The sequence below is a fragment of the Protopterus annectens genome, chromosome 7.part0, assembly GCF_019279795.1.
Source record: "Protopterus annectens isolate FY-2018-M chromosome 7.part0, PAN1.0, whole genome shotgun sequence".
Lineage (NCBI taxonomy): Eukaryota > Metazoa > Chordata > Ceratodontiformes > Protopteridae > Protopterus > Protopterus annectens.
The window spans coordinates 1,071,160,470-1,071,186,918 of NC_056739.1; the positions used below are offsets into that span (position 1 = coordinate 1,071,160,470).

The following is a 26,449-nucleotide window of genomic DNA, read 5'->3' on the forward strand; positions in this document are numbered from 1 at the left end:
CGACACTGCGTGTAACACAGTTGCAGAAGTGAGTGCTTCTAGGACAGCTGCCAACAATCTTTTATCTGCCGATATGCATAGCTTTGCAGTAAGCCTGTACGTGAGGATTTCAAATCAAAAATTCTAGATTTGCCTTTGGACAAGGACTCAATGTTTGGCCCTCAGGCAGCCAGTCTAGTCAGAACTCTCCATGACCAAGGTATGACCATGAGAGACTGCAGACAGAGCCTACCCTCCTCAGTTCCTAGATGCCATAGGAGCTACCCAGCTAAATGTACCTTTTTCATTAGAAGGGATCCTAGGACAGTTCAAAAACAAAAGAAAACCCCAAAGGGAACCTGCAGCTGGAAGGCTACCCTTTCTAGGCAAAAAACTGTGATTACCTCTGCAGTATCCCCTCCCCCTGTCTTCAGCCCCATAGCCCCTTTTTCTCAAAGGCTGTTACTCTCTTAGCCAGGTGCAAAGTTATTACCACAGACAAGTGGGTCCTCTCCATCATCAGGGATGGCTCATGTCTTGGGAAAACATCCCCCCACTGAGAGTCATGCCACTATCTCATCAAAACCCAATATTCCTTCTGACTCCATTATTCAAGACCTCTTGAACTGGGGTACCATTGAGCAAGTCCCAAAGGAATTCATGGGGAAAAAAGGTTTATTTCAGGATTTTCTTAGTCCCAAGAAAAGAAGGGCAGTGGAGATCCATCCTAGACCTGTCTGTCCTGAACATGAAGGTACCCATCTTCCAAAATGCTTTGTGTTCTAACTCTTTTACCATTCATCCTCCCACAGGCTTTCTTAGTGTTATTAGATGTGAAGGATGTCTATCTGCACATTCCCATTTGCCTCTCTTGCAGGAGATTCCTCAGGCTTTTCACTGCCCCCTCATATTTTCAGTTTACTGCCTTGACTTTAGGCTTTCCACAGCCCCAAGAGTATTCACAGAGTGCATAGCACCTTTTAGTTGCTTTCTATTGCACTCAAGGAATTCAGAGTTTCACCGGCCTGGACTATCTTCTGGTCCAGGCTCTTTCCCCAGAAGTTATTCTTCAACATCTTCAATTCACCCTCTGCCTTCTGACAGGTCTGGGGTTTGCTATAAACTATAGAAAAATCGCACATGGTTCCTACTTGTGACCTAGTGTTTCAGGGATGCAGACTAGGCACAAAGAAAATGCATGCCTTCCTCCCCCAGTAGAAGGTTATTAGTATGCCCAATTACTTCCAAGGCATGTCCTCTGCAACCCATTGCTTTGCAACGGGGAAGCAAAAGACTTTAGGATTCATGGCAGCCACCACTCCTATGCTCCCCCGGCAAGACTCCACATGAAGAAAATCTAGTGGTACCTGAAATCTGTCTTGTCCCAGCAATGCCACCCTTTGGACACCTTGATTCACCTCCTACCTTGTCTCAAGAAGACGCTTTATCTGGTGGAAGGAACAGGTCATCCTCAACCCAGTATTGCCATTCTGACATCCTCCTCCTTTTCAACAGATTCCCATAGATGCCTTGGAGGAGGTGTGAGGGGCATGGACAGGATCATGCCGAGTGCAGGGGAGATGGCAACTTCAGCCCCTGAAGGAACACATCAGCCTAAAAGAGATGAGGGCTCTTTTGCAAGATCTTCAGATTTTCATCCACCTTTGGAAAGCAGAATCTCTCCAAGTGTACACAAACAACACCTCAGTCATGTGGTATGTAAACAAATGGAGAGGCAGCAGGTCTTACTAACTATGCCTTGGAGAATACAGCTGAAAGGAATAGTCCAGGGAATGGTCAGAATCTCAGGAAGCATGAAATTTGGCAACACAAGTGAACATCCTGTTCACAGCCATAGAAATCCCTTCTCAAGACAGTGTGCTAGCAGACTACTTAATTGCTCTCTGGAGAACATCACACTTAAATGTGGCAGTCCTTAGGTGGACCTCTTTCTTCTCCTAGCAACCAGCAGCTCCCCTCCTCAGTTCTGCACCCAGGGACCCTTGACCCACAGCCTGGAGGACAGATGCCTTTTCTTTCCAGTGAATAGGGGTATTCCTCTATGCCTTCACACCTCTGCCTCTCATTCAAAAAATTATTTTGAAGGCACAGAAAGAAATACCCAAAGTCCTCTTATTGGCTCCATTTTGGATGAGGCAACATTGGCTCCTACTGCTGTTTTATCTGGCAAGGGGTACTTAGAGGAATTCCTCTAAAGATGAACCTGGTAACTGGTAACTCAGCAGGAAGGTTTGCTGCATCACCTGAATCTTCCATCCCTCAGCCTGACCCTTTGGATTATAGGATTTTAATCCCTCAAAGACCTCTCAGAAGAGGTTGTACAAGTCGTACAAGAATTCAAACCAAAGCAAATACGTAAACCATTTTAGTAAAGGTCACTGCTTGACACAAAGGCAACAGAAAATGTATAAAAAAGTCTGGCGACCAACACAGCAGCTTAGGTAAAATTCTTTAATCTTAATCAAACAGCATAACAGCACCCAAACGTAACACCAAACAGTACATCAAAGGTAAGCGCTTTCACAGTAACTACTACCGCTTCATCAGACCTAACACCAACATTCAAACGCAACATATTTAAATACACATTAGCCTGTTGCAAATGTCTAGAGGCTATACGTCATATGCAGGTAAATACAAATCTTAATCTAAAGTACATTGTAAAAAACTAAAACAAATTGAATGCAACTCTACAACAACAGTACCATTTGAAGAAAGAATCCACATGTTGTAGAAAACGTTTCGACACATAGCAGATGTACAAAAGTAACTAGTTCATTCTCACATGATGTATAAGCTTTCTGTCTATAAAATGATGTGCTTAAAAAGGTATTACAAGCCTATCAAAACGAAAACATGTATTCCACACTTCTTAATATTCCATTTTCATAACAGTTTAAAAGTAAAAGCGAAAGTAACTCTTGCCTGCCAATTCAACCATAAGTCATTGTTGGAATAATCGAAATGCAAAGGGGAGTTTAAAGGCATATACATCAATTTATGTTTCAGTTAATAATTGGACTAACCATAAGGGAGGAGGTATTGTTATCCTGGACAAAGGTTTTTGTTTCAGTCGCTTGTCTTAGTTTTTTTACAATGTACTGTAGATAAAGATATTTTTTACCTGCATATGATGTATAGCTTCTAGACATTTGTGATAGGCTAATGTGTATTTAAATATGTTGAGTCTGATTGTTTGTGTTAGGCCTGATGAAGCAGTCATAGTTACTGCAAAAGCACTTGTCTTCGATGTACTGTTTTTTTGTTACTTTTGGGTGCTATTACACTCTTTTATTAAAATTAGAGTTTTACCTCAGCTGCTGTGGTGGTCGCTGGACTTTTTTTTAATATATTTTAATTTCTGTATGAGGCCGGAAGCCCACTACTAGAAAATCTTACTTATGCTGCAAACATAGTTGGGATCCACTCTTAGCACAGGTCCCTGTGGTACTGTAATATCTTTGTGAACTTCATCGTTCAGGTTTAGCCTACTCCTCCATAAAAAGTTCACTTGTCTGCTATCATTGCCTGCCTCCCTCTTAGCCCTCCATTTATGGTTAGGACTGAGGTGAAGCTTTTCCTCAGGGGAGTTCTGCATCTTTACCCCCCCCCCCTCCCCGGAAAGCCATCTCTCTCCCCCTTGGGATCTTAATTTTGTGTAAGAAAAGCTTACTTTGCCTCTCTTTGAAACCAGCTTCTTCTGCTTCACTAAAATTCTGTACTTTGAAAACCATCCTTCTCCTGGCCGTCACCTCTGCCAGGAGAGTTTCTGAGCTACAAGATCTCATGGTCATTCCCCTTTTCTTATTTTTCACAAAGACGGGGTCTCTCCAGGCTAACCCATCCTTCATGCTTAAGGTAGTGAATGAACTGTCTCTCAGTCAGGCTATTCATCTTCCCACCTTCTTTCCCAGTCCCCAAAACAGGGGAGTAAGGATCTTGCATTCTGTAGACATTCACAGGTAACTCGGATTTTACCTGGACAAAACTAAATCCTTCAGAAAGACTGACCAGCTCTTTGTATCTTATGTCCCCTAAGCTGGGGCAGCCAGTCTACAAAGTATTGCAGCCTGGATTTCAAAGGCTGTCTCTTTCTGCTACTCCTAGTGTGGTAAGACCTTGCCTTCCTGCCCTAAACTACATTCCACTAGGGCGGTTTCCTCAGTGGCTTTCCACATAGCAATGGACTGCAGGCCCATCTTTGGAGGTGGCCACTTGGTTCTCTGTACACACCTTTACCAAACACTACAAAATTGATGCTTTCTCTAGGTTTAGGGCAGCCTTTGCTACATCAGTCCTGTACAAACTGTTGGACAGCTCCTCTTCTCAATAGCCAGCTTCCCTTCTGTGCTTCCTCCTTCAGCTCTGGGAATTGCTAATATGCCAGGAATACTGCAACAGTGATTTCAGTCAAGATATAGTGCAATTGTGTAAGAACTTACCATACAGGTCACTGTTGCAGTATTCTTCTATCCCACCCACAATCCCTACTTCTCTATCACTTCCATTTTCTTTTGTATCTCTTCTTGTGCTCTAGTCTTTGCTCCTTTACATGGGTACAGGGGATTTTTCTTATGGGTTCAAGCTACACTTCTCCTAGCTGACCAGTCTTCTCTGTCTCAGTAGTTTACAGGTCACCAGCTTGGAGTTGGACATATGAGCATGGATCCACAGACTGTCTTTATATGCCTACGCACATAAACTGAGGTCATAAGTTGGACATACTACCTAGGGAAGGTAAAGCTGTGGCACCTGTCCGGACGTCAGTGTTGACAAGCCATATGTCAGCAATACTGCAGCAGTGATCAGTAAGACCTCTACAGTTATGGTAAGTTCTTACACAGCTGTAGTTTCTTGGTACCTGGTTCTTTGGTTCTTGCATGTGTCTGCTTCTGAGAAATACTTCAGCGAAGATCTTAGAAATATCTGTCATTTTCAGTCTCCTCATTTCTGTGTCAGACTACAGTATCATGACTTGAATGTTGGCTCAGTCCCTGTTCAGGGTGATGATGACTGTGCAATTTTTCCTACCTTCTCATTTGCTCATTGTCAATACTTCTTGATATTCAGTCAGTGTTTTATTTTTACAGTCTCATGTGCCTGTTTTCAGAGTTTCATGCTGTTTACTAGGCATTTCTGCAGTCTTTTCCCCCTGTTAATAATATGCAGGGGAAAAAACAGTGCATCTTTCTACCAGGATGGACAAAACGTCCAAGAAAACATTCAAAGCTTCTTAGTACTCGTGTAATAGCATACCTCTCCATGCTCCAGAGTTTTGCTTCATATTTTTGGCCTGTTCCTCATAAAATCTGTGGTTTTCTGCTAAGTCATTGAGAAATGAAGTCACTAAATAAGAAACATTTGAGTTTCACACTTCATATCTTTCAGAAAAAAATGCATGCTTATACAAAACCTGTTATTCTAGCAAAGTTCTAAGTTTACAAGAGCAATTTTATTTTTTAAGCAAAGGTATCAACAGAAACATTAACTGTATCCATGACTGTAAACCAGTCGTCTTCTGTTTTACACAGATTATTGTAGTCTGACATTACACTAACAGAAGCACTTTAACTACTCCTTCATTTATTATTTGATAGCCTACAATCATTTTTTTTAGTTTCTCGCTGTGTGTATTCTGAGAAAAAAAGCATGCATGAAACTATTAAATGAGTCTTGCAGGTTCAAAAGGCTTGCACCCACACAAAAGCTCCTTAATAGACCCCAAGATTTGTTTTATAACATTAAAATAGTTTATATCATTTGATAATGCCCTTAACCCAAGGTAGTATTTCAAAATACTTTCTTTTTCAAAATGTACCCACACCAGTCTGGTAACACATTTTGCTACCATTGTTCTAACTAGATGTTAGTGCATGTGCGTAGGTCAATCTGCATACTTCTGCACTGTAAAATTCACACTTTGTTTTACATCGTAGAAATGAAAGCTATAAATGGATCAGATTCCAACTTAAGCTTGACTGCCACTACTTTGATGGCTGCATCTTGCAAAAGCTGTGAACTGTATAAGAAACGCAGCTGTTTCAAATTTGGGTCTGATTCTTGGTAAATGTTTCATGATGTCTTCTTGTATGTTTCTTAACAACTATAGGTCTGTCATCAAATCAGCTCTAAGTCTACAGGGAAAAAGTGCCGATCTGTCTTGCACAGTTCTAGCATATTATATGTTGTGCATTTTGTAATAACTGTAGTTATAACACTGTTATTTTCAATGACAAGATTTTGAATCTGTTAGTTTCTCATTACCGTCATTAGTGTGCCTGCACAGCAGCCTGCAAGAACTCTTTTAGAAGAGTTGATACCCCCTGCTGCTACAGTAATGCATTTTTAGTACACAGAGCAAGAAAAATCTTTATATATTACACACAAATATACACGCGCACACACACATTGCATTTATACATGCACATATTTCTTTCTCTTTCTCTGTCCCTCCCTCTCCCTTCATATAGGGCAGTGCTCATTTATTGATCTGTAGTTGCATGGAGCCGAATCTTGAAAGACAAAAAACATGGGAAATTCCAAAAACTCCAGATCACACTACTTGAAAGAAAGCCCTACCATGGGACCTGGAAGAGAGAAGAATTCAGCTAGCGCTCCCTTTTTAGGGTCAGATAGATATAACCCTGTATGTATACGTCTTGTATAGTGATATATATTTAGAAGTAATATATATTTAGATATTTTGTGTGTGTACATATATGGAGGTCCAGTTGCTTTGGTTGACTTGTCATTTTGTTGACCTGCAAATGATAGAGGTGGAATTATCAAGCATTTGTTTGGTCAAGTCAGAAGGTAGGAGTTGTCCTCTTAATAAGAATCATGTTAAAGCCCATTGTAGTGTATTTATGCTTGGAGTTTTGGACAAATGACAAGTTTGTCTTCTCATCAGGACCCACATTAAAACCCATTACGGTGTTTCAGTAGAAGTAAATCAGTGTTCTGAGACAGTGGTTTTAGAGGTCAGTAAAATGACTTGTTGATAAAAGTGGCAAGAATCCTGTATATACACGCATTGTTTTTCCATTCCCAGGTAAACATAAACCACAGTCTCTTTTACAGCTAACATTTAAGCAGAGAAACATTGTGTATCATATAGCCAAAGGCATTGTTTTCTTTGCCTGAGTGTTAGCTGTAAAATTGACTGGTTTATGTTTATCTAAGAATGGAAAACAATAAATATATGTATTACATAAGTATTGTTTTCCATTCCTAGATAAACATAACCTAGTCAGTTTTACAGTTAACATTCAAGCAAGAGAAGCATTGCTTTAGGCTACATAACTAGTTTTTCCTGTACAGGTTAACAGCGTCACTCAAACAAGCATTAACTTTTTTTTTCAAAAGGAATTGAATTTAGGGTGTTTCGAATGTATTGTCTGAAATACATTTTTCTTATTGGTGAGTCATGCAAATGCAGTTTTAAAAAAACTTTTTTTTCAGAATTGTCACACACTTCTTTTTCAGATACGTCTGTGATGTCCCTGATCTGGGCCAGTTATCAAGGAGCCTCAATCCTCCCCCACTGACACTGGTGAGGGATGTTCACTTGGAACAAAGATATATTCACACAGTAGTTTCAGATGCAGCTCTCTGCGCCAAGCATTTCCCTTAAGAGCACACATTGTCTCCCCCCCCAAAAAATGCAACTGTAGAGTTGAGTGCTCCAAGCCAAGTCCTGCACTACCCTCTCTATGAAATCACTGCTCTGTGTCCCTGCTCCAAGTAGTAAAAATAACACTGATGGAAAGGTTCACACAGATACATAAAAACAATATTGAACTAGTCTCACTGTATTTTCTTGACTAAAGAATTACTGTTCCCTAGTTCACTTACTAGAACAAGGCAAAATGAGGTGGGTGAATGGTCCTACTTTGTCAGCTTTCAAAAACAGACTGCTCTGAGACTCCTGTCTCATCTAGTAGTAAAACATTGTTTCACTGCTGGGTTACAGAATGACATCACACTCATCTGGTCACTTGACTTCTGACTCCCACAGTACCACCTTTACTAGAACTTAAACCAGAATCTAGTGCATATGTGTCATAATACACACACATACAGCTTTACTAAGATGGGTTACAGTATCTGGAAACTATAAAACCATTTCAAAAACTTCTACCCTTCCAGGGTAGCAATTAGTTCACCCCTAAGGACAGTAGGATTTCTAGTCCTGCTTTTCACAGACATTTTGTCTGTGGCTGCAATCAGAATTGTAAGATACAATCTTTATGACCTAAACCAGGTAATTTCATTTCAGACTATTTTTCAAAGCTAGCTAGACTGAGATGAACCTCTTCTCTTCCAATATATTCTGTTACAGTTCATTTCAACAGTTACAATACAGTCTGATGTACAGGAATATTTTTTCTGTCCAGCAGGACCCACTGTTGGTACATTTTTAACACATGCAGCTTTAGAAATACATTTTCAACTCAAGCACCTGTACAAATGGCATATCATTCTTTACAAAACTCCAGCTAGCTATGCTGGCGTATGTTACGCCTCCACTGCTGTACTTCTCCTGGCATAGCTGGCAATACCTCACATCATCACAGCATCTGAAGGCAGCTCAGAACCTGAGGTACACATTATACATGTTGTGCACCAGTAACTTTTTAAAATCAAAATATTTTCAGATCTGAAATATCTGGCAGGTGCTGGATATAAACTATCCCTCCAAACATGAGTAAAAACAGTACATGAAAGTATCAAGTAAATAAGAGTGGTACAGTCACAAGCTGAATTAAAAAGCAATTTGACAAAAAACGTGATACAATCAATACAATTATGCTCAAACTGCAAGAAAAATATAAAATTAGGAAAGTTAAGATCCATGTAGAATGTGCTAATGGAACACATCCTAGAAAATGACATTTATTGAGAGTTCAGTTATAGATGAATGTATAAACCTATTTCAGCAAGGCAAATGTAACCATCCCACTCGCTGTCCAGGCAATTCCCTACATCCAAATCAACACTACTTCTTCATTCATCTCTGCAGACAAATTGAACCAATTCAAAACACCTTTATTGAATTATTACTTGTGACAAAGGCAAATTTACATTGATCTAAAAGTAATCACACTATAATTAACAGAAACATTTTGGTTCACATTTATTGCTATTGTGTCCTACAACATAAGCAACATTACATACATGATTCAATTTCTGTTTTTTTTTTTTTTTTTTTTTTTTTTTTTTTAAGAAGATGCATCTTTATTAAACCATCACTTACAACTTAGGCAATCAACATTTATATAAATGAAAACAAGCCACACCAACACAATCCTAGTTGCAAGCATTTTACATCACAATCCATACTGACACACTCCCAGTTGCAAACATTATACATCACTTATAATCTACCCAAACATTTTCAAGCATTACATAGCTTATTTAAGTCCTGGCGCCTTTTAAACTTCACTCCTCCCTTGTATGTATTGTTCCCACAATTCCCATTTTTTTCCCATGTATTTTGTTCCTACTCTTTTTTAAAGATGTCAATTCCAGTTGTTTTATCTCTTTTACTATATTCACTACTTCTAGTATAGTTGGTTTAGATTTTGATTTCCATTTTCTAGTAATTGCTTTTTTGGCAGCCACCATTACTAGACACAGCAAGGCCTTACCATGCTTAGTCAATTCTGATTCTGTATCATAGCTCAGAAAAATCATCTTCCTAGTCAGACCAGTTTGCCCACCCAGCATCTCAGACAGTGCATCCCACAGAAAATCCTTAGTCTGCCAATTTACTGCACTCCCAGAAAATATGTTCCCAGTTATCTCTCTCTTCCTCATCATACCTCCAACATATGCTGTCTGCCTGAGGAAAAATTCTCTGGAGTCTACTTGGGGTATAAAAATATCTATGAAACATTGACAGGCAAAAATCCTAAAAACTAAAACAAAATACTTTTTTCCATTTGGCCAGATAAAATAGCTTCTGGTTGTCCTTTACTAGCACTTCTCAGACTGTATTCATATATAAACACTTTCTTGCACATAAGAAAATTGTTCCGGTCTACAGTTTTGCCACATTGCTGTAATGTTGTGGAATTAGTACAGCAGGATCCGTAGAAAATTGCCACTGAGCTTTCTACCCGTATTAACTGTGCTGGCAAAAGGCCTGTTCTTTGAGATAGTGTTTCTGCATTCCAGCAGTGACAAGTAACTCTCAATCAGATTTGTCAAACCCAACACATTTTTTTCATCACATCTTTGGGTGTATCGTCCTTTCTACCTAACCATTGATTTATGGGTATTTGTGGCTCTTTGCGATATTTTTAAATTCCAAATTTTGAACAAAATGTGATAAATATAGGATTACTGAACTGTGGACCATTATCTGAAATAGCACTCTTTGGAATTTAGTATATGGAAAGATTAATTTTTGACACTGTAGTTGCTGTAGCACTATAGTGACTTTCAGTTTAGCTGTGGTTGGGAATATGAGTAGTAGTCATCATGGATAAGACATTGATCATATGTGAATATAATTAGATTCATTCTGTCCATGTTCCAGGGCAACTCTGTTATATCATGTGAAAGCAGCATTTTTAGGGATTCAGGCTGTAAAAGTTGCTACACTGGTGACTGTTCTGTAACATTTTCTCTGTATCCTTTGACATTTTTGACAAGTGCAAAATATCAAACTGTATTGCCTAAGTGTAGTCCATAGATTTTCTGTAGTATGCATTCTCTTTATCTGTTTAGTTATTATCACGTTGTCAGACTTTAACATAAAACATAGAACAAAGCTGATTTTGTCTTGGTGTGGATAAATAGTCTGATATCTGAATACCTTGAGGAAAATTAATCTGGTTATGACCCTTTCTTATGATTTCCTTAACTAGCTGCATCTTTGTCTTCTGGAGTACATCTTCTAAAGTTCTAGCAATTTGTCATGTGACATTGGTATCTGTAGAATTACCCACAAGATTAAGGGCTCATACCAGAGTGAAAGCTGCAGTAATTGCAAAACCTTTGTTGGCCCAGGAAAAGGTGCTATATTGGGTCTACTTCAAAAGAACGAAGTACCACATTACTGAAGATAACACCACATCGCCAAAACTTCACTTTCATGAACGACCGGAATGCCGAAACTTTTCGTAAGTATTCGATTGGCCACCATCTAACAACAAAACACACCGCACTACCTCACACCCCACCAACTAAATATACCAACTCTGGGATTGCACTACAGTGGGGAAAGGGAATTTCCCCTTGTTGGCCACCTGGTTACTTGCCCTGTGAAAAGTTTTGGCATTCCAGTCATTCGTGAAAATGAAATTTTGGTGACGTCTCCTTCATTTTGTCTTCCGTAATGTTCTTTTGAAGTGGATCCATTTTATCACATACGTGCTTCAGTATCTTTTTGTTTTCTATTAGTGGATCAACACAACATTTCTTTATTTTTTTTTCCTCCTAAGAGTTATAAATTTACCTTGCAAGATATTCATTTTTTTTTTTTAATTTGAGGTATGCTTTGCTTAGTAGATCAGCCATATGTGCATTGCATTTACTTACCTAGCTTATTTTGATCTGCTTAAGTCATACTTCTCCAGACTCAACAACATCCAGTACATTCTAAGTGGTGTTCTGTAAAGGGATTTCCTGAGTATACTGTGCAGTGGTTTATGATCAGACTTTACCAGAACTAATTTGCCATACACATTAGGTAATGACTCTTCAGTTTGAACATGTTTAGTTTGTGAATCTGAGTATCCTCAGTATGCAACTGATCTAGCTGTTCCAGTGGCATAAAGGGGTAAAGCTCTAACTATGGCTGAGTTGAACCCAGTTTGATTAGCGGCTTGGGCAACTGACTGAACAGCAGGGAGTAATGTGAATGCCTGTCCTAGGTGGGAGAGTTGTTCATTTATTATGTTCCCTTAGGAGTGGTCCAAAGAGGTGAGTTGCCCTCTGGTGTAATTGATGAGTGTGGGAGGTGGGGCAGGGAGTAGGTATGGTATGTAAATAACCCCCCCCCCCAGATGCATGCAAGGACAGGCTAGCCTCCAGGGCCCCTTTGCCTCCACAACAAGCCAAAGCAATACCAGAGTAAGTTGGTGGGTGGTGGGTGGGAGATAAACTGGTAGACCTGGCATGAACATGGGGAACGGAGGCCAGGCCAGTTAAGTGATGTTTTAGGGGTGTCCCAAGGGGGACCAAAAATTAAAAACAAAATGCCACTGGTCTGACTTATTGCAACAGTACTGCTGCTGAACTATACTGATTGGAGTCTACTTGCAATGTTATTACTTCAGACACATCAAAAGTAGTTCATTTGATTCAAGCCTGTTCAGTAACAGAAACTTTTCTCCTTTTCCATTGACCAGTTGTATGTCACATCATTCTGTAGAAGTTTCCATAGCAACTTTGTAACCTGTAACATGCTAGATATGAATCCAGATAAATTCTCTTCCATTCATGGAAGTCTCATGAGGCATTGCTTATTTTCTTGTCTTGACATCAGCATAATAGCTGTTACTTTCTCAACACCGTGTTTCAGGCCATCTGGGACTGTGGCCCAGATCCTTTGATAGAAATTTGGTTGTGAATCAGTAGTGACAAGTGGAATAACAAAAGAGTAAGCTCTTCAACATTTAGATCACTTTTGCAGTAGCGTAGGGATATTTGGTGTATACTCTTGCTTTGGAAATGATCACCAGACTGCTTTTTAAGTATTAGGGCATCTTCCATGTGCCCAAACTTCCAGTGGCTCAAGCAGAGTCATATAAAATAGCAGATGTTCATCGTGCATACAGCTGCAGTCATAACAGATGGGTTCTCCTGCCGTCAGACGGGTCCTCGGTCGGCCGAATTCCAAAGTCTAGGTCCGGCGTCGGTTGTGGTCGCTTCTTCCCTGACGTCAGTGCTACAGGGGTATAAAAGAACCTGCCGACGCCATTTTCTTCAGTCTTTCTTGCCGCGCGGTGCCCAAAGCAGAAGCAGTTCGCAAGTGCCGGTCGGCCAACTCCTGAAATTACGAAAATTTTGCAACCGAAGTCTTCTTGAAAGCTAAGTACCCCGTTGGGGAAACTTTTCTTGCCTCAGACCGATGTCAGACAAAGTTAATAATTGTATTTCATGTGGGAAGCAAATACCGCATAAGGATTTTCATTCCCTCTGCATTCCTTGCTTAGGCCCAGACCACGACGTCTCGGCCTGTCGTTTTTGTGCTACATTCAACAAACGCACCATTAAGCGTCGGGCGGAGTTCGCCCAGCACTATTTTGGCAAAAAATGTAACTACATTATGTCGTCGGATATTCCGACTCCAGTTTTGACTAAAAGACGCAAAGATAAGGACCAACACACGAGGTCCGCGGCCTCTACCGACACCACGCCAAAGCCGACTACAGGTGGTCCGGTTCTCAGCGAGGCGCCTACGCAGCCCCTGCCTACCGATGACACTTCATTGGCGGTGTCTACTGTGCCCAAGGTCGCAGGCTCCTCGGCCCACACCCCGACTACAGATACCGAAGCCACTCTAGGCGGTGAAACTCAGAATTTAGACAGGTCTGCCTCCTCTCAAGGTGTCTTCAGGCCTTCCTCTTCTTTTTCCATCAAGGCTTTCACTAAGTCTAAAGCAGCCATGCATTCTAAAAGACAAGCTACACAGGGCCCTTCTCCAGGCCCCATGCCTAAAAAATAGATGCTTAAAATGGCTGAGGATTTAATTACTCTTATCAGGGGTTCTCAACCCCCCCCCCCCCCGGACAAAAGGCCCAGAGTGGAGGAAGAATCCCCCTCCTCGGACCAGGCCTCCATTATTTCAGAGCACTCTGATGAACAGGAACATTCATACTCCCCTTTTGAAGATTCTAATGCAGAGGAGTCCATTCCCTCTGTCTCCCCCCCCTGAGGATTACTCTTTTGGGGAAACCTTGCATACCTTGAGGGAACACTTCCACTGGGAAGGCCAAGAGTACTCAGACTCCAAGAAAAGGCTTAGGGATTTTCTCTTGCTCCCTCAGCACAGGCCTCTGGCTATACCTCCTGTCTTAGACATACTAGATGATGTGTATTCGGGGGCCTGCCTTAACCCAAACTCTTTACCTCCAGCCCCAGTCAAGCCTGACAGGTACTGCCGGGTTCCGGACTCACACCAATTCTTATACAAAAGCCATGCGGCTGACCCAGAAACTATCTCACAGGGCCCCAAGGGAATTAAGGCCTCCACTGCTAAAAATCCATTACCTTCAGAGAAAGATTCCAGAGCTTTAGAAAGGTGGGGAAAAAAGGTATACACCTCGGCCACCTTAACCATGAGGGCATTAAACTGCCAGTTCCATATGTTAAAGTATCAACAGTTTCTGTTATCACAGTTGAGAAGCAAAATGTCACAACCTGAACAACCAGACTTGAAGGAGTTGCAGGATTTGATGCATAGTGCAAAACAAGTGGGTAAACATACCTTGCAATGTGGTTTTGATGCTCTAGAGGCCTCATGTAGAGCTGCTGTTACAGGATCAGTCATACGTAGACATGCCTGGCTCAAGGAGCAAACCTTACCAGATCATGTCAAAGCTAAATTACTAGATGCCCCTCTACAAAAAGATGTATTATTTGGTGTTAAAGCTGAGGAGGTATTAAAGAAAATGGAGGAAAAGGCTAAATCACTGCAAACAGTGAAAGATTTTCTACAGGTACAACCTCCACGTTTCAGCAGCAATTGGCCTTCCAAAAATTGGTCCTTTCCAGCCATGGACAGACCCCAAAGAGGTAGATACAGGCACCCGAGGGGCAGAAGGCAATCTGAAGGATCGTTTAGAGGCAGACAATGGCAAGCTCCTACACAAAGAGGTGGTGAGGATAGTTCACAGCCATTCATAAAGCAAACCCAATGACTTTCCCCTTTGCATGCCAAGCAAGGCTCAAATGGCAGCACCCTTAGGCGGAAAACTGGCATTATTTTCGAAAAATTGGCATATTGTCACAAAAGACAAATGGATCCTGGACATTATAAACAGAGGCTACAGATTCCATTTTCACACCCTTCCACAAATGAGAGGCATGCCAAACCTGCCACGCAATCAAAGGGCAGAGGCACAAAGACAAATTTCGGATCTCATGGACATGAAAGCTATTCAAGAGGTACCTACTCAAGAACAAGGTCAAGGTTTTTATTCCAGACTATTCCTGGTACCAAGGAAGGGAAAAGATTGGAGACCTATTTTGGACCTATCCATCCTAAACACATTTTTACTCGTGCCAAAATTCAAGATGCTCACATTACAGCAGCTTCTTCCCATGCTGGGCAAGGAGTCTTGGCTGGTAACATTGGACCTCAAGGAGGCATACCTGCATGTCCCAATCAAACAAAATTGCGGAAGATACCTCAGATTTCTTGCAGGTTCAACCCATTATCAATTCTCTGCATTGCCCTTTGGCTTATCTACTGCGCCCAGAGTATTCACGAAATGCCTGGCATCAGTAATTGCCTACTGCAGATTTCAAGGGATACAAATATACCCATATTTGGACGACTGCCTGATCCAAGCGGACAGCAAGCACATACTTCTGAAACATCTGGCTTTTGTAATAATGTTGTTGGATTCTCTGGGGTACACAGTCAACAAAAAGAAATCAAGGCTAATACCCTCTCAAAAAATAATTTTCCTGGGTGCCAACTTGGACACAAACACCCAGATGGCCTACCTCACGCTAGAGAAACAGGGGCAACTAACTCAATACTTCAAAAAACTAGCAAATTTCACCAGGCTGACTGCAAGGAAAATCCTGCAGGCTCTGGGATTCATGGCATCTTGCATCCTACTAATCCCATGTGCAAAGCTGCATATGAGGAAACTTCAGTGGTACCTGAAAAACTATGGTCTCAACACAGCCACAGTTTGGAAACAATAATACCACTGATTCCATGTCTTCATAAGGAATTTCTGTGGTGGGCTCAAGCATGCCAAAGAAACACAGGTCTCCCATTCTGCAAGCCTCAAGCAAATCAAGTCATCACAACAGATGCCTCGGAACGCCTGGGGGGGCGCACATGACAGATCGGTGCATTCAGGGCAAATGGTCCCAAAAAGAAAAGCACCTACACATCAATCAAACGGAAATGCTAGCAGTAATAAATGCTATTATAGCTTTCAAAGACCTTCTGCATCCAGGCCAACTATTGATAAGGACAGACAACACCACAGTAATGTGGTACATAAACAAACAGGGAGGAACCCATTCATACCCCCTATGCAGGCTGGCCATGTCACTTTGGAACATGGCTCTGGAATTACAAATCGAACTTCAGGCACAGAACTTGCCAGGCAAGGAAAACACGCTGGCAGACAACCTAAGCAGAAATATGACAGACCCACACGAATGGAAGTTGCACCCTCAAGTTTTTACAGAGATAATTCAAGCATGGGGAAGGCCAGACATAGATCTCTTTGCCTCCCACAAAAATCACCAATTGACAAAATTCTGCTCAAGGACTTTTCATCCACAGGCCTGGAGAGTGGACGCTCTCTTTCAGTTGGACAACAATGACAGTTTATGCCTTTCCACCTCTTCCTCTGCTGTCCAAAGTTCTATTAAAAACCAGAGCAGACAGACCAAAGATGATTCTCATTGCTCCAGACTGGCCAAGACAGCACTGGTACCCACTCCTGAGGAGCCTGACGCATTCCCCACCATGGACCCTACCTCTAATGCCTCTTCTTCTGACTCAGCACAGCTTCAAAACTCTTCACAGTCAGCTGAAAACACTCAGTCTGGCCGCATGGAAGATTCCTTAACTTCACAACATACCCTACTCTCCAAGGAGGTGCAGGATGTCATTTTGGAGGCCAGAAGGCCTTCTACTAGGAAAGCTTACTCCGCAAAATGGAAACGATTTTGTGCCTGGAATGAGAAAAAGGGCCAGAATCCTGGAATACTGAATTTACCTCCTATATTACAGTATCTAGCTGAGCTGCTAAGCAGTGGACTTTCATTCTCCTCCATCAAAATCCATGCCTCAGCCATTTCTGCAGAGTACAACACTGATCCTCCTTTATTCTCTCATCCCCTCTTAAGACAGTTCCTCAGAGGGGCTAAGAATATAAAACTCCCAAGGAAACAACCAATACCTGCTTGGGACCTCAATTTCATTCTAGAAAAGCTGACCTTGCCTCCTTTTGAGCCAGCTGCCTCAACAGATTTGCAATATTTGTCCTGGAAAACAGCCTTCCTTCTGGCTATCACCTGAGCTCGCAGGGTATCAGAACTACAAGCCCTCATGGCTGTGCAGCCTTTCATCATTTTCCATCAGGACAGAGTTTCCTTACGAACCAATCCGTCCTTTATGCCAAAGGTGGTATCCAGGGTAGCTTTGAATCAGGCTATCCACTTAACCTACCTTTTACCCTAATCCTCAAAACAAAGGGGAGAGACTACTACATTCCTTGGACATCCACAGACAACTGCGTTATTATTTGGACAGAACAAAGCCTTTCAGAAAATCAGAACAACTCTTTGTGTCCTATGCTATAGGAGCTCAAGAGAAGCCAATTTCCAAACAGACAATCTCAAAATGGATAGCCCACTGCATACGCTTTTGTTACTCTTTTCATGGTAAAACTGTGCCTGCTGGCATCAGATCTCACTCCACAAGGGCCACAGCTACCTCTGCAGCTTTCCTCAGAGGAGTTCCTACCAAAGATATTTTGGAAGCAGCCACTTGGAGTTCTGTGCATGCCTTTTCCAAGCACTACCACCTACCATTATACTCCAAAACTAGAGCAGGCTTTGCCACTGCAGTCTTGCAGGGCATCCTGGCTCCTCCTAGTTCCACCTAGTGCCTACCACCCCTTTTTTAGCTTTAAGATTCTACCCATCTGTTATGACTGCAGCTGTATGCACGATGAACATAGTACAGTTTTGTACCTACCATAAATGTAGATGTTCGAGTGCTAATACAGCTGCAGTCAAGGTTTCCCTCCCTCCTTCCCCTCTTGGGACAGGCCTATTGGCTAACACCTCCTCATACAACCTGATTGGGGTATTCATTTATGGTGTATTTGCTTGCAACGACTGTTTTTTGATTATATTGCACTGCATTATTACATAAATTTATGTATTTCCTTCCTTCTGGGGGCACCTGACATCTGGGGCAAGAAAAACTGAAGAAAATGGCGTTGGCTGGTTCTTTTATACCCATGTCACACTGACGTCAGGGAAGAAGCGACGACAACCGACGCCGGACCTAGACTTTGGAATTCGGCCGACCGAGGACCCGCCTGACGGCAGGAGAACCCATCTGTTATGACTGCAGCTGTATTAGCACTCGAACATCTACATTTATGGTAGGTACAAAACTGTACTTTTGTGTGTCAAAAGCTTTGGTGCTTTGTCATTCCTGAAGTGCCCCTGCGAGGCTTGTGGAAATTATGGTCAGCTAGTGAGCCTTTCAAGGCTGGGCAGATAAGTACCCGTCTGGGGCAAACTTTCCAATACAATTCTTTTTCTGTGAAAAGTTTTGATTTTATGCGGAAATGCATTGTTATTGGATTGTCAGGTTTGTTTAAAGGATTTTTTACTTAATGGTATGATTTTGTGAAAAAATATGCACAATTCTGTATTTTATTAATTTTTTCTACATGCTTTTTAGTATAAGTGTGTGGAGCATGACACTCTGCTTTTGGGAACTTGTCATGGAAAATTTTACCTCATGACCTTCATTTTCCTATCAGAAGGTTTAGTGACTCACTCAGGCTGTGCTTACCCACATGTGAGGTTCTGGGCTTGAGCATAAAGCATGCTTACCCACATGTGAGGTTCTGGGCTTGAGCATAAAGCAGTTGTCTGTCTCTGTAGTTCTTGTTTTTCTTGTCCACAACAAGAAGGAAGTTGCTAGGGAGTCTTTAGTAGCCCAGCTAATTCCATCACTACCATAACTGCTGATGGGTGACCTTGCTGTGACAAATACTGCATCCAAAGATCATTGATCTTTTGCTTTTTGTCCTTCTGGTATAGCTCTTTGGGAAGACTAAGGACCAGGAGGTTGGCACATCCTCTTTAACTGCAGGCTTGCTCTCACTGGTCATGGGAGAGCTTCTCTTGTTGGTTTCAGGTAAAGGAGTGGGTGAAGGTATTCGGTTTAGCCAAGATAAGGTTTCCGATTCCTAGGCTAGAGCTCCCATTGGGGGTTGTCTCTTTCCAGGGAATCTCCTAGGAAAAGCAGAAACTTGAAAACATATTTTTCTCCTCTCTTTAACTGTGGACAGAAATATTTGATTGGATTTGCTGAGAGTTGTTCTCTGCTTTTAATGTGGTAAATCCTGTTTCCTTGCTCTCTTCTAATTGAAAAAGAAAAAGATTTCTCTCTGTCTGACAGTGGTTCCCAGTTAGAAGAGCAATGAAAGGAGGGGGAGTATTTTTTTCTGTTAATTCTTCTCAAGCTGACCTGCGGTGGTGGTGCTGCGGTAGCGTTGTCACCTCACAGTAAGACGCTGTCCGGTTCGATTCTCAACTAGAGCGTCTTCTGCGTGGAGACATGCGTGAATGGGTGTACCTTCGTTGAAGGTTGTGCATCAGGCCTGGCAAGCCAGTATGTAAAAATCAACTGCCAATCATTAGTGGACCGGAGTTCCGCTGTGGCGATCCCTAACCGGGAAAAGCCGAAAGACACAAACAAACAATTCTTCTCAAGCTGAAGATTCTGAGGAAAGTTTCTTTAGATTTCCCTCTGGAATAATTCTCTTTTTCTGAGGCTGTTAAGATTTATTTCAGTTGAAACATAATGAAATTCCTATCTTCCAGTAAAAGTATTATTATGGATTTTGCACATCCTGCACCTCTTCATCTTGTGTTGTCTGACTTTGAGGATGTTCTTAGTTTTCAGTATGCCTGAAAGTTAGCTCTCTGCCCACAAAAAGTTTGATAGGTTATAAAAGTACCTCAGACACACACACTCTTGTTTTCCAATCCCTAATCAGATCCTTAAGTGATATCTTTATCTAAGCATTTTTACTGCTAAATGTGTTGTAAATGCTAACTCCATTCCGTCTGACAAGGAATGGGAAACCTTCTGATGGATTTGGGACCAAAGTTTGTTCTTCTGTTACCTTAACTTTCAAATTTTGAACTCCCAGGCTCACACATTAACATTTTTTGCTGTCTTCTTTTGAAAACATGAGAAAGTTAGCCATTCACATTACGTTGGAGATTAAATCTTCATTAAATTCCTTCAATTGTGTCTGCTTCTAAAGCAACCAGACATTAAGTGCTGTTATGACTGCTGATGTGGTATCAAGAGCTGCTGCTGCTGACTTAGTTATAAAAAGATTTGCTTTATGTTATAAAAACCTTCCAGAAGATGTTAACGTTAAGGGTTTGAATTTTCTCCTCAACAAAATTGTGTTACTTCGCCCTTCTGCTCCTGTTGCCCTTAAAAGATTTGATGAGAAAGCGAAATTGATTCAAAGGGTTAATCCGATTTTTCAACCCTTCTTTCCAAACTTCAGTGAAAATCTTCCTTCCTTTTTCTGGAAACCAAGTAAGCAGTCTCAGTAAAGTTCTAACAAGCAGCATTTCAATAAAAGCAGTGGGAAAGAGGCTCAAAGAAAAACGGGGAGCCTCCCAGGATCAAGCCCAGTCCAAAATGTCTGCATGGCTACCCCCCCCCCACACACACACACACACATTCCTACAGATATCGCCCTCAGTCTAGGCTTCATTCCACATGGCATTCAGTTATCTCAGACAAGTGGGTACTTAAGCAGTAACCACACCTGGGTGTGGGTAGTACTGGATTTACCCACGGTTGGTGTGGTTTGGTCACGAGGGCGAGAAGTGGGTTATTGCTATTATACAATGACATTATTTAAGAAAAAAAATACTTACTTTTCTTAAATAATGGCATTGTATAAGCCTCCTTGCTGCCCTTCCGCAGCTGTCCAGTATTCTGTGGCAGTTCTGATGTACTGCGTATGCGTATGGTTACGCAATACATCAGAACTGTGTGTGGAAGCAACGGAGAAAGGAAGATCTCCATTGTTTTTAAAAACGTGTCTCGCTATGTTAAAAGAGTTTAATATAGCGAGACCGCTTTAAAAAAAGCAACGGAGAAAGGAAGATCTCCGTTGCTTTTTTTTTTTTTTTTTTTAAGATATCTCGCTATGTTAAACTCGTTTAACTTAGCGAGATAACAGCAGTGAAGCTCTTCCATTCTCCGTTGCTGCTCAACAAAAAAAAAAAGACAATCTAATGGAAAAAGTCTGGGCGACTGGACCTTTTTCCATTAGTATAAGTCTGATTTACAATGTGCACGCTGACCAATCAGCGAGCACATTTTGGAATATTAATGGGGGGTCGTTGTATTTGTGTCTTTCAGCTTTTCCCGGTTAGGGATCGCCACAGAGGAGACTCCGGTCCGCTAATGATTGGCAGCTGATTTTTACGTACAGGCTTGCCAGGCCTGACGCACAACCTTCAACGAAGGTATGCCCAGTCACGCATGTCTCCACGCAGAAGACGCTCTAGCTGAGAATCGAACCGAAGAGCGTATTACTGTGAGGCGACAACGCTACCGCAGCACCACCACCGCGGGTAATGGGGGGGGGTCGTTGTATAATTGGATTTATTCAACAGGCGAAACCAAAAACAGGCTGGAAGGAAGCATGCAAGGTCACAAAATACACCAAAGTTTAATACCATAATTGGATTTGTTCAACAGGTGAAACCAAAAACAGGCTGGAAGGAAGCATGCAAGGTCACAAAATACACCAAAGTTTAATGCCACAGAATTAATGCTGACAGCACTCCAAATACGTTTTCATTCACAGGAACTTCATCAGAATAAATAATTACACAGCTGAAGTCCATTAAATAATTCCCCCAATCATTAAATATCCAATAAAATTATAGAATGTTGAGTCTTTTGGCTTTTCCTGGTTAGGGGTCGCCACAGCGGAAATCCGTTCCGCTAATGATTGGCAGAAGGTTTAAAATTTAAAAAAAAAAATAGTACAGCACATTGCCACTTAGTGTAAAATTGTCATAATTGCAATCCCTAAAACCTTATTTATATAATAATGAAAACTAAACCCTACTCATCCCTTCACAAATGTATAAAATGTCTTCATGTAAAATAATAAAAGTTGTATCATTAAAATTTCATAAAATGTAAGTAAATATTATAGCTTAGTAGACCTTAGTTTAAGTAGAGGTGCTATTGAGATGTTTTCATTTAACCCGGGGGTCCTGCCTGCATCTAGGGTAATCTGCCACAATAATTCCCTATACTCTAAAATGGTCTCCCAGGCGCCACCCCACACATCAAACATAGCAACCTCTAAAACAAAAAACTCATATGATGCCCTTGGGCAGTCCACAGAATGTTTATACAAAGCATTATTGACATTTCCTTTCCTAACATCGTAAATATGCTCATATATGAGTCTCTTTAATTTTCGCTCGGTTTTGCCCGTAAAAAAGGCGTTGCATGTCTTACAAATACCTAAATATACTAGACCACTAGTGTTACAATTACTGAAACATTTACCATAAATCCATTTGTTCCTTCTTTTTAAAAAGACCTAATCTGTAGTAGAAATAAAAGTACATTTTGTGTTTGTGTCTTTCGGCTTTTCCCGGTTAGGAGTCGCCACAGCGGAACTCCGGTCCGCTAATGATTGGTAGTGGGTTTTTACATACCGGGTTACCAGCCCTGACACACAACCTTCAACGAAGGCATGCCCCATTCACGTATGCCTCCACACAGAAGACGCTCTAGCTGAGAATCGAACGGGACAACATCTTGCTATGAGGCGACAACGCTACCGCAGCACCACCGCAGTTGTGTGTATGATCCACATTTATAAGTACATTTCCTCTTTGTAGTATTACCAACGTATTTTGGAGTGTTGTCAGCGTTAATTCTGTGGCATTAAACTTTGGTGTATTTTGTGACCTTCCGTGCTTCCTTCCAGCCTGTTTTTGGTTTCGTTTGGTGGCTACTGTGGTTGGAATCCCCTTTTTCTACTGGTTGTTTGCTGTCTGATTTATTCAACAGAGTTACAGATGTCAGTGGGAATCCCTTCCCATTTCTCACAGATTCCTCCTCACCTTGCAAAGCAGGTGTTTGTTTTTTCCTATTTTAGAGCACTTATTGGCTTGGCTTGGGGGGGGGGGGGTAATCAGATGTGTGCCCTCAGCAAAGATGAGCAAAGGCTTTTATTCAGGGATTTTTTGGTGCCAAAGAAAGAGGGAACATATGGAGACCAGTACTAGACCCCTCCTTTTCCCTTTTTCTTTTTAAGATTCCAAAATTAAAAGTGTTACCCCTACAAACTATGCTACCTGATGCCATCCTCTAGCTTCATGGTAATACTGGGTCTAAAAGATGCTTATCACTTTCCATTTTGCTGGGAATTAGACTTTTTTTTAAGATTTTCTGTATCTGACTCACATTGTCAGTTATGTGTCTAACCACTGGTGCTATGAATAAACCAAAAGGTATTTATAAAGTGCTTGGCACTACTGATTGCTTGCTGCAGGCTTCAAGGCATTCACATCTTTACATATTTGGGGGATTGTCTTATATTTGCAGATACTTTTCCCACTTGTTAGAATTCCCTAGCATGGATCATAAAACTCCTGCTCAATCTCGGGTTTCAACAGGACTTGCAGAAGTCATTTCTCACCCCTTCCCACTCACTCATTTTTCTGGGATATCTTCTAGATTCATTCATGGGAAGAGCTTTTCTTCCACTGGATAAAGAGAACATGACAAGAACATCTGTGTGGATTTCTCCAGCCAATCTCGGGCTTCTGCCAGGGAATTACTCATGATTCTGGGATTCATAGCATCTATGATTCTCACAATTGGCTTAGCCAGACTTCACATGAGGTGACTTCAGTGGTACTTCAGATCAGTCAAAATTCAGCACCAATACCCCTTATTTTTTCACATTTCAGTTTTTTGTTAGAAGTGAGTTACTTTGGTGGGTGGACCAATTATCTGTCAACCCAGGTCTGTCCTTCTTCCTTAAGCCTGTCTTTGTCACAACAGATGCTTCAGACTTTGTTTGGGGAGTAGTTTCAAAAGGGTGAAAAGTGCAAGGTTTGTTTAACCTCCAAATACAGACAAAAGCACATAAATGTCAGAGGTATTGGCAGTTGTAAATGTTTTAAAGGTCTTAAATTGTCTCTGGTCTCCAGGACCTCTGCAAGTTATTACAGACAATACCACAAAGCTGTGATACATAAACAAGGGAATACCAGATCTTATACCCTTTGCAGACTTACTACGATTGTCTGGGAGATAGCAACTCCGCTTAGTGTGATGCTTCAAGCTTCATATATTCTGTCATAGCAAAAGATTGTAACAGACAACTGAGCAGGACCAGGACAGACTTTTATGAATGGAAACTACACCCAGGGGTCTACCAGTAATTGATCCACCTGTGGAGATGCCTCATATAGATGTGTTTGCCACCTTTCAAATCAGACAGTTAAAGTCTGCTCCAAGACTCTTTGCATATAGCTCTGGAAGACGGGTGCTTTTTCATGCCCATAGGTTGAAATGTTCTGTATTCCTTTCCACTGGTACACAGGGTCCTCCTAAAGATTCTGATGGACTCTCCAAAGATGCTGGTGATGACTTCCTTTTGGCCCAAGCAACAGTGGTCCTCCCTTCCTTTTTTGTGAATTGGCCAGACAATTACCACAAGCTTCCCCACAAACTATTGGCCAGACAATTACCACAAGCTTCCCCACAAACTTGATTTACTCACATAAGACAGGGATTGTTTGATACACACCAGTCTGATGACACTGCAGTTGACTGCCTGTATAATGGAGTTTTGATGACTTTTTACTGAGGATATTCTGTATTAAAGGGGGTGAAAAAGTCTGGTACTAGAAAATCAATTTTATGCAATGGAAAAGATTTTCTAGTTGATGCCAATCTTAGGATCAGTACACTTTCAAGACCTGTTTACCTCTGATTTTAGATTATTTCTTTGAGTTGTTATCCTCTTGCCTTTGTTATTCATTTGTAAAGATTCGTCTTTTGGACATTTCTTTTTGTCTGACCTTAGAGCCTACCTTTCTGTCTGTCTTCAAGTTGAGCAGTTTTTGAAAGGGGTTTTACATATCCATCCAACTAGGAAACAGCTGTCTCCTCCTCGGGATCTTAACTTCATTCTAGAAAAAACTGACACTTCTTCCATTTGAACCAGTTCATCAAGCTGACTTGAGGTCCTTAACATGGAAAACTGAGCTGCTCATTGCTCTGACTTTTGCTAGAAGGGTATCTGAGGTGCATGCACTTATGGTGAGCCCAACCCTACCTCATCTTCAGTAAGGACATAGTTTCATTGTGAACTGTCCCTTCTTTTATACCTAAAGTAGTTTGACATTACCTTTAAGCCAGGCTATTGATCTTCCTGTATTCTTCACAGAATGTAAGCACGAAGAATAAAGACTCTTGCATACTCTGGATGTCCACAGGCCACTGAGATACTACTTAGACTTTCCTGTAGGGTATAGTTCTGTCCATCAGCTATTTGTTTCATATGAAGTTAAAAAAGGACAACCAGTGTCAAAGCAGGCAATTTTGATATGGTTATCTAATGCTATTTCTTTCTTTCTGCTATGTTGTGTGTAATAACCTACTTCCAGACAGGGATAGGGCTCATTCTACCAAAGCTTTGGCTTTATCTGTGGAGTTTTGGAAAGGGGTAGACCCTAAAAGTATTCTAGAGGCAACAGTGTGGTCCTGTGTACATACTTTCACAAAGCATTGCAAACTGGATTCCATTTCCAAGTCCAGAAAAGGCTTTGCTAGGACTGTTCTCCAGGGCTCCTGGACTCTTGCATTCCTTCTGACTTCCTGTATGTGCCTAAGCTGTGATAATTTATCCAAATAGGCTAGGCTACTGCAACAGTGATCTAAAATTTGAAGAAAAGTACAGTTGTGTAAGTGAACTTGCCACAACAGTAGATATTCTAGAAGATTACTTTTGTAGTGGTCATCCCCTCCCTCCAGCCCCTTTGCTTGGTTCTTTTGCTATATTGCCAGGGTGTGGATCTATTTAAATTCCTTTTTATATGGCTCTGCTTGAGCCATGGCACTTTAGAGCCACTTAAATGCACCCAAAGCTTTGAAAGCTGGCCGGTGGTCATATTCTAGGCAATGATATAGTCCAAATAACTTGGGCTACTGCAATAGTGATCTATTAGAACATTTACTGTTTAGCTCATGTAAACAACTAATTTTCTGAGCCATGTGTTAAAATTCAGGAATTCCTTCAGTGCTTTGAAAGTGCTTTTACAGGGAGGACTTTGTCCCCACTCTGCAGCCTCCACATCCCTGCTGTTGTATGTGCTGACTCTGACGGTGTTCTACCTTGGAGTAAGGAGAATTTAAGACGTTCATCATGTTACGCTTGGGTTATCCTGCCGTCAGACGGTCCCGTAGTCGGCC

The 26,449-nt window shown here is 41.4% G+C and overlaps 1 long non-coding RNA gene across 1 annotated transcript in view; it reads left to right on the top strand.

Moving 5' to 3' along the window:
• The window catches only part of LOC122806869, a 191,167-nt gene that overhangs the window by 140,009 nt on the left and 24,709 nt on the right, over positions 1-26,449 (top strand). The window lies entirely within an intron of this gene.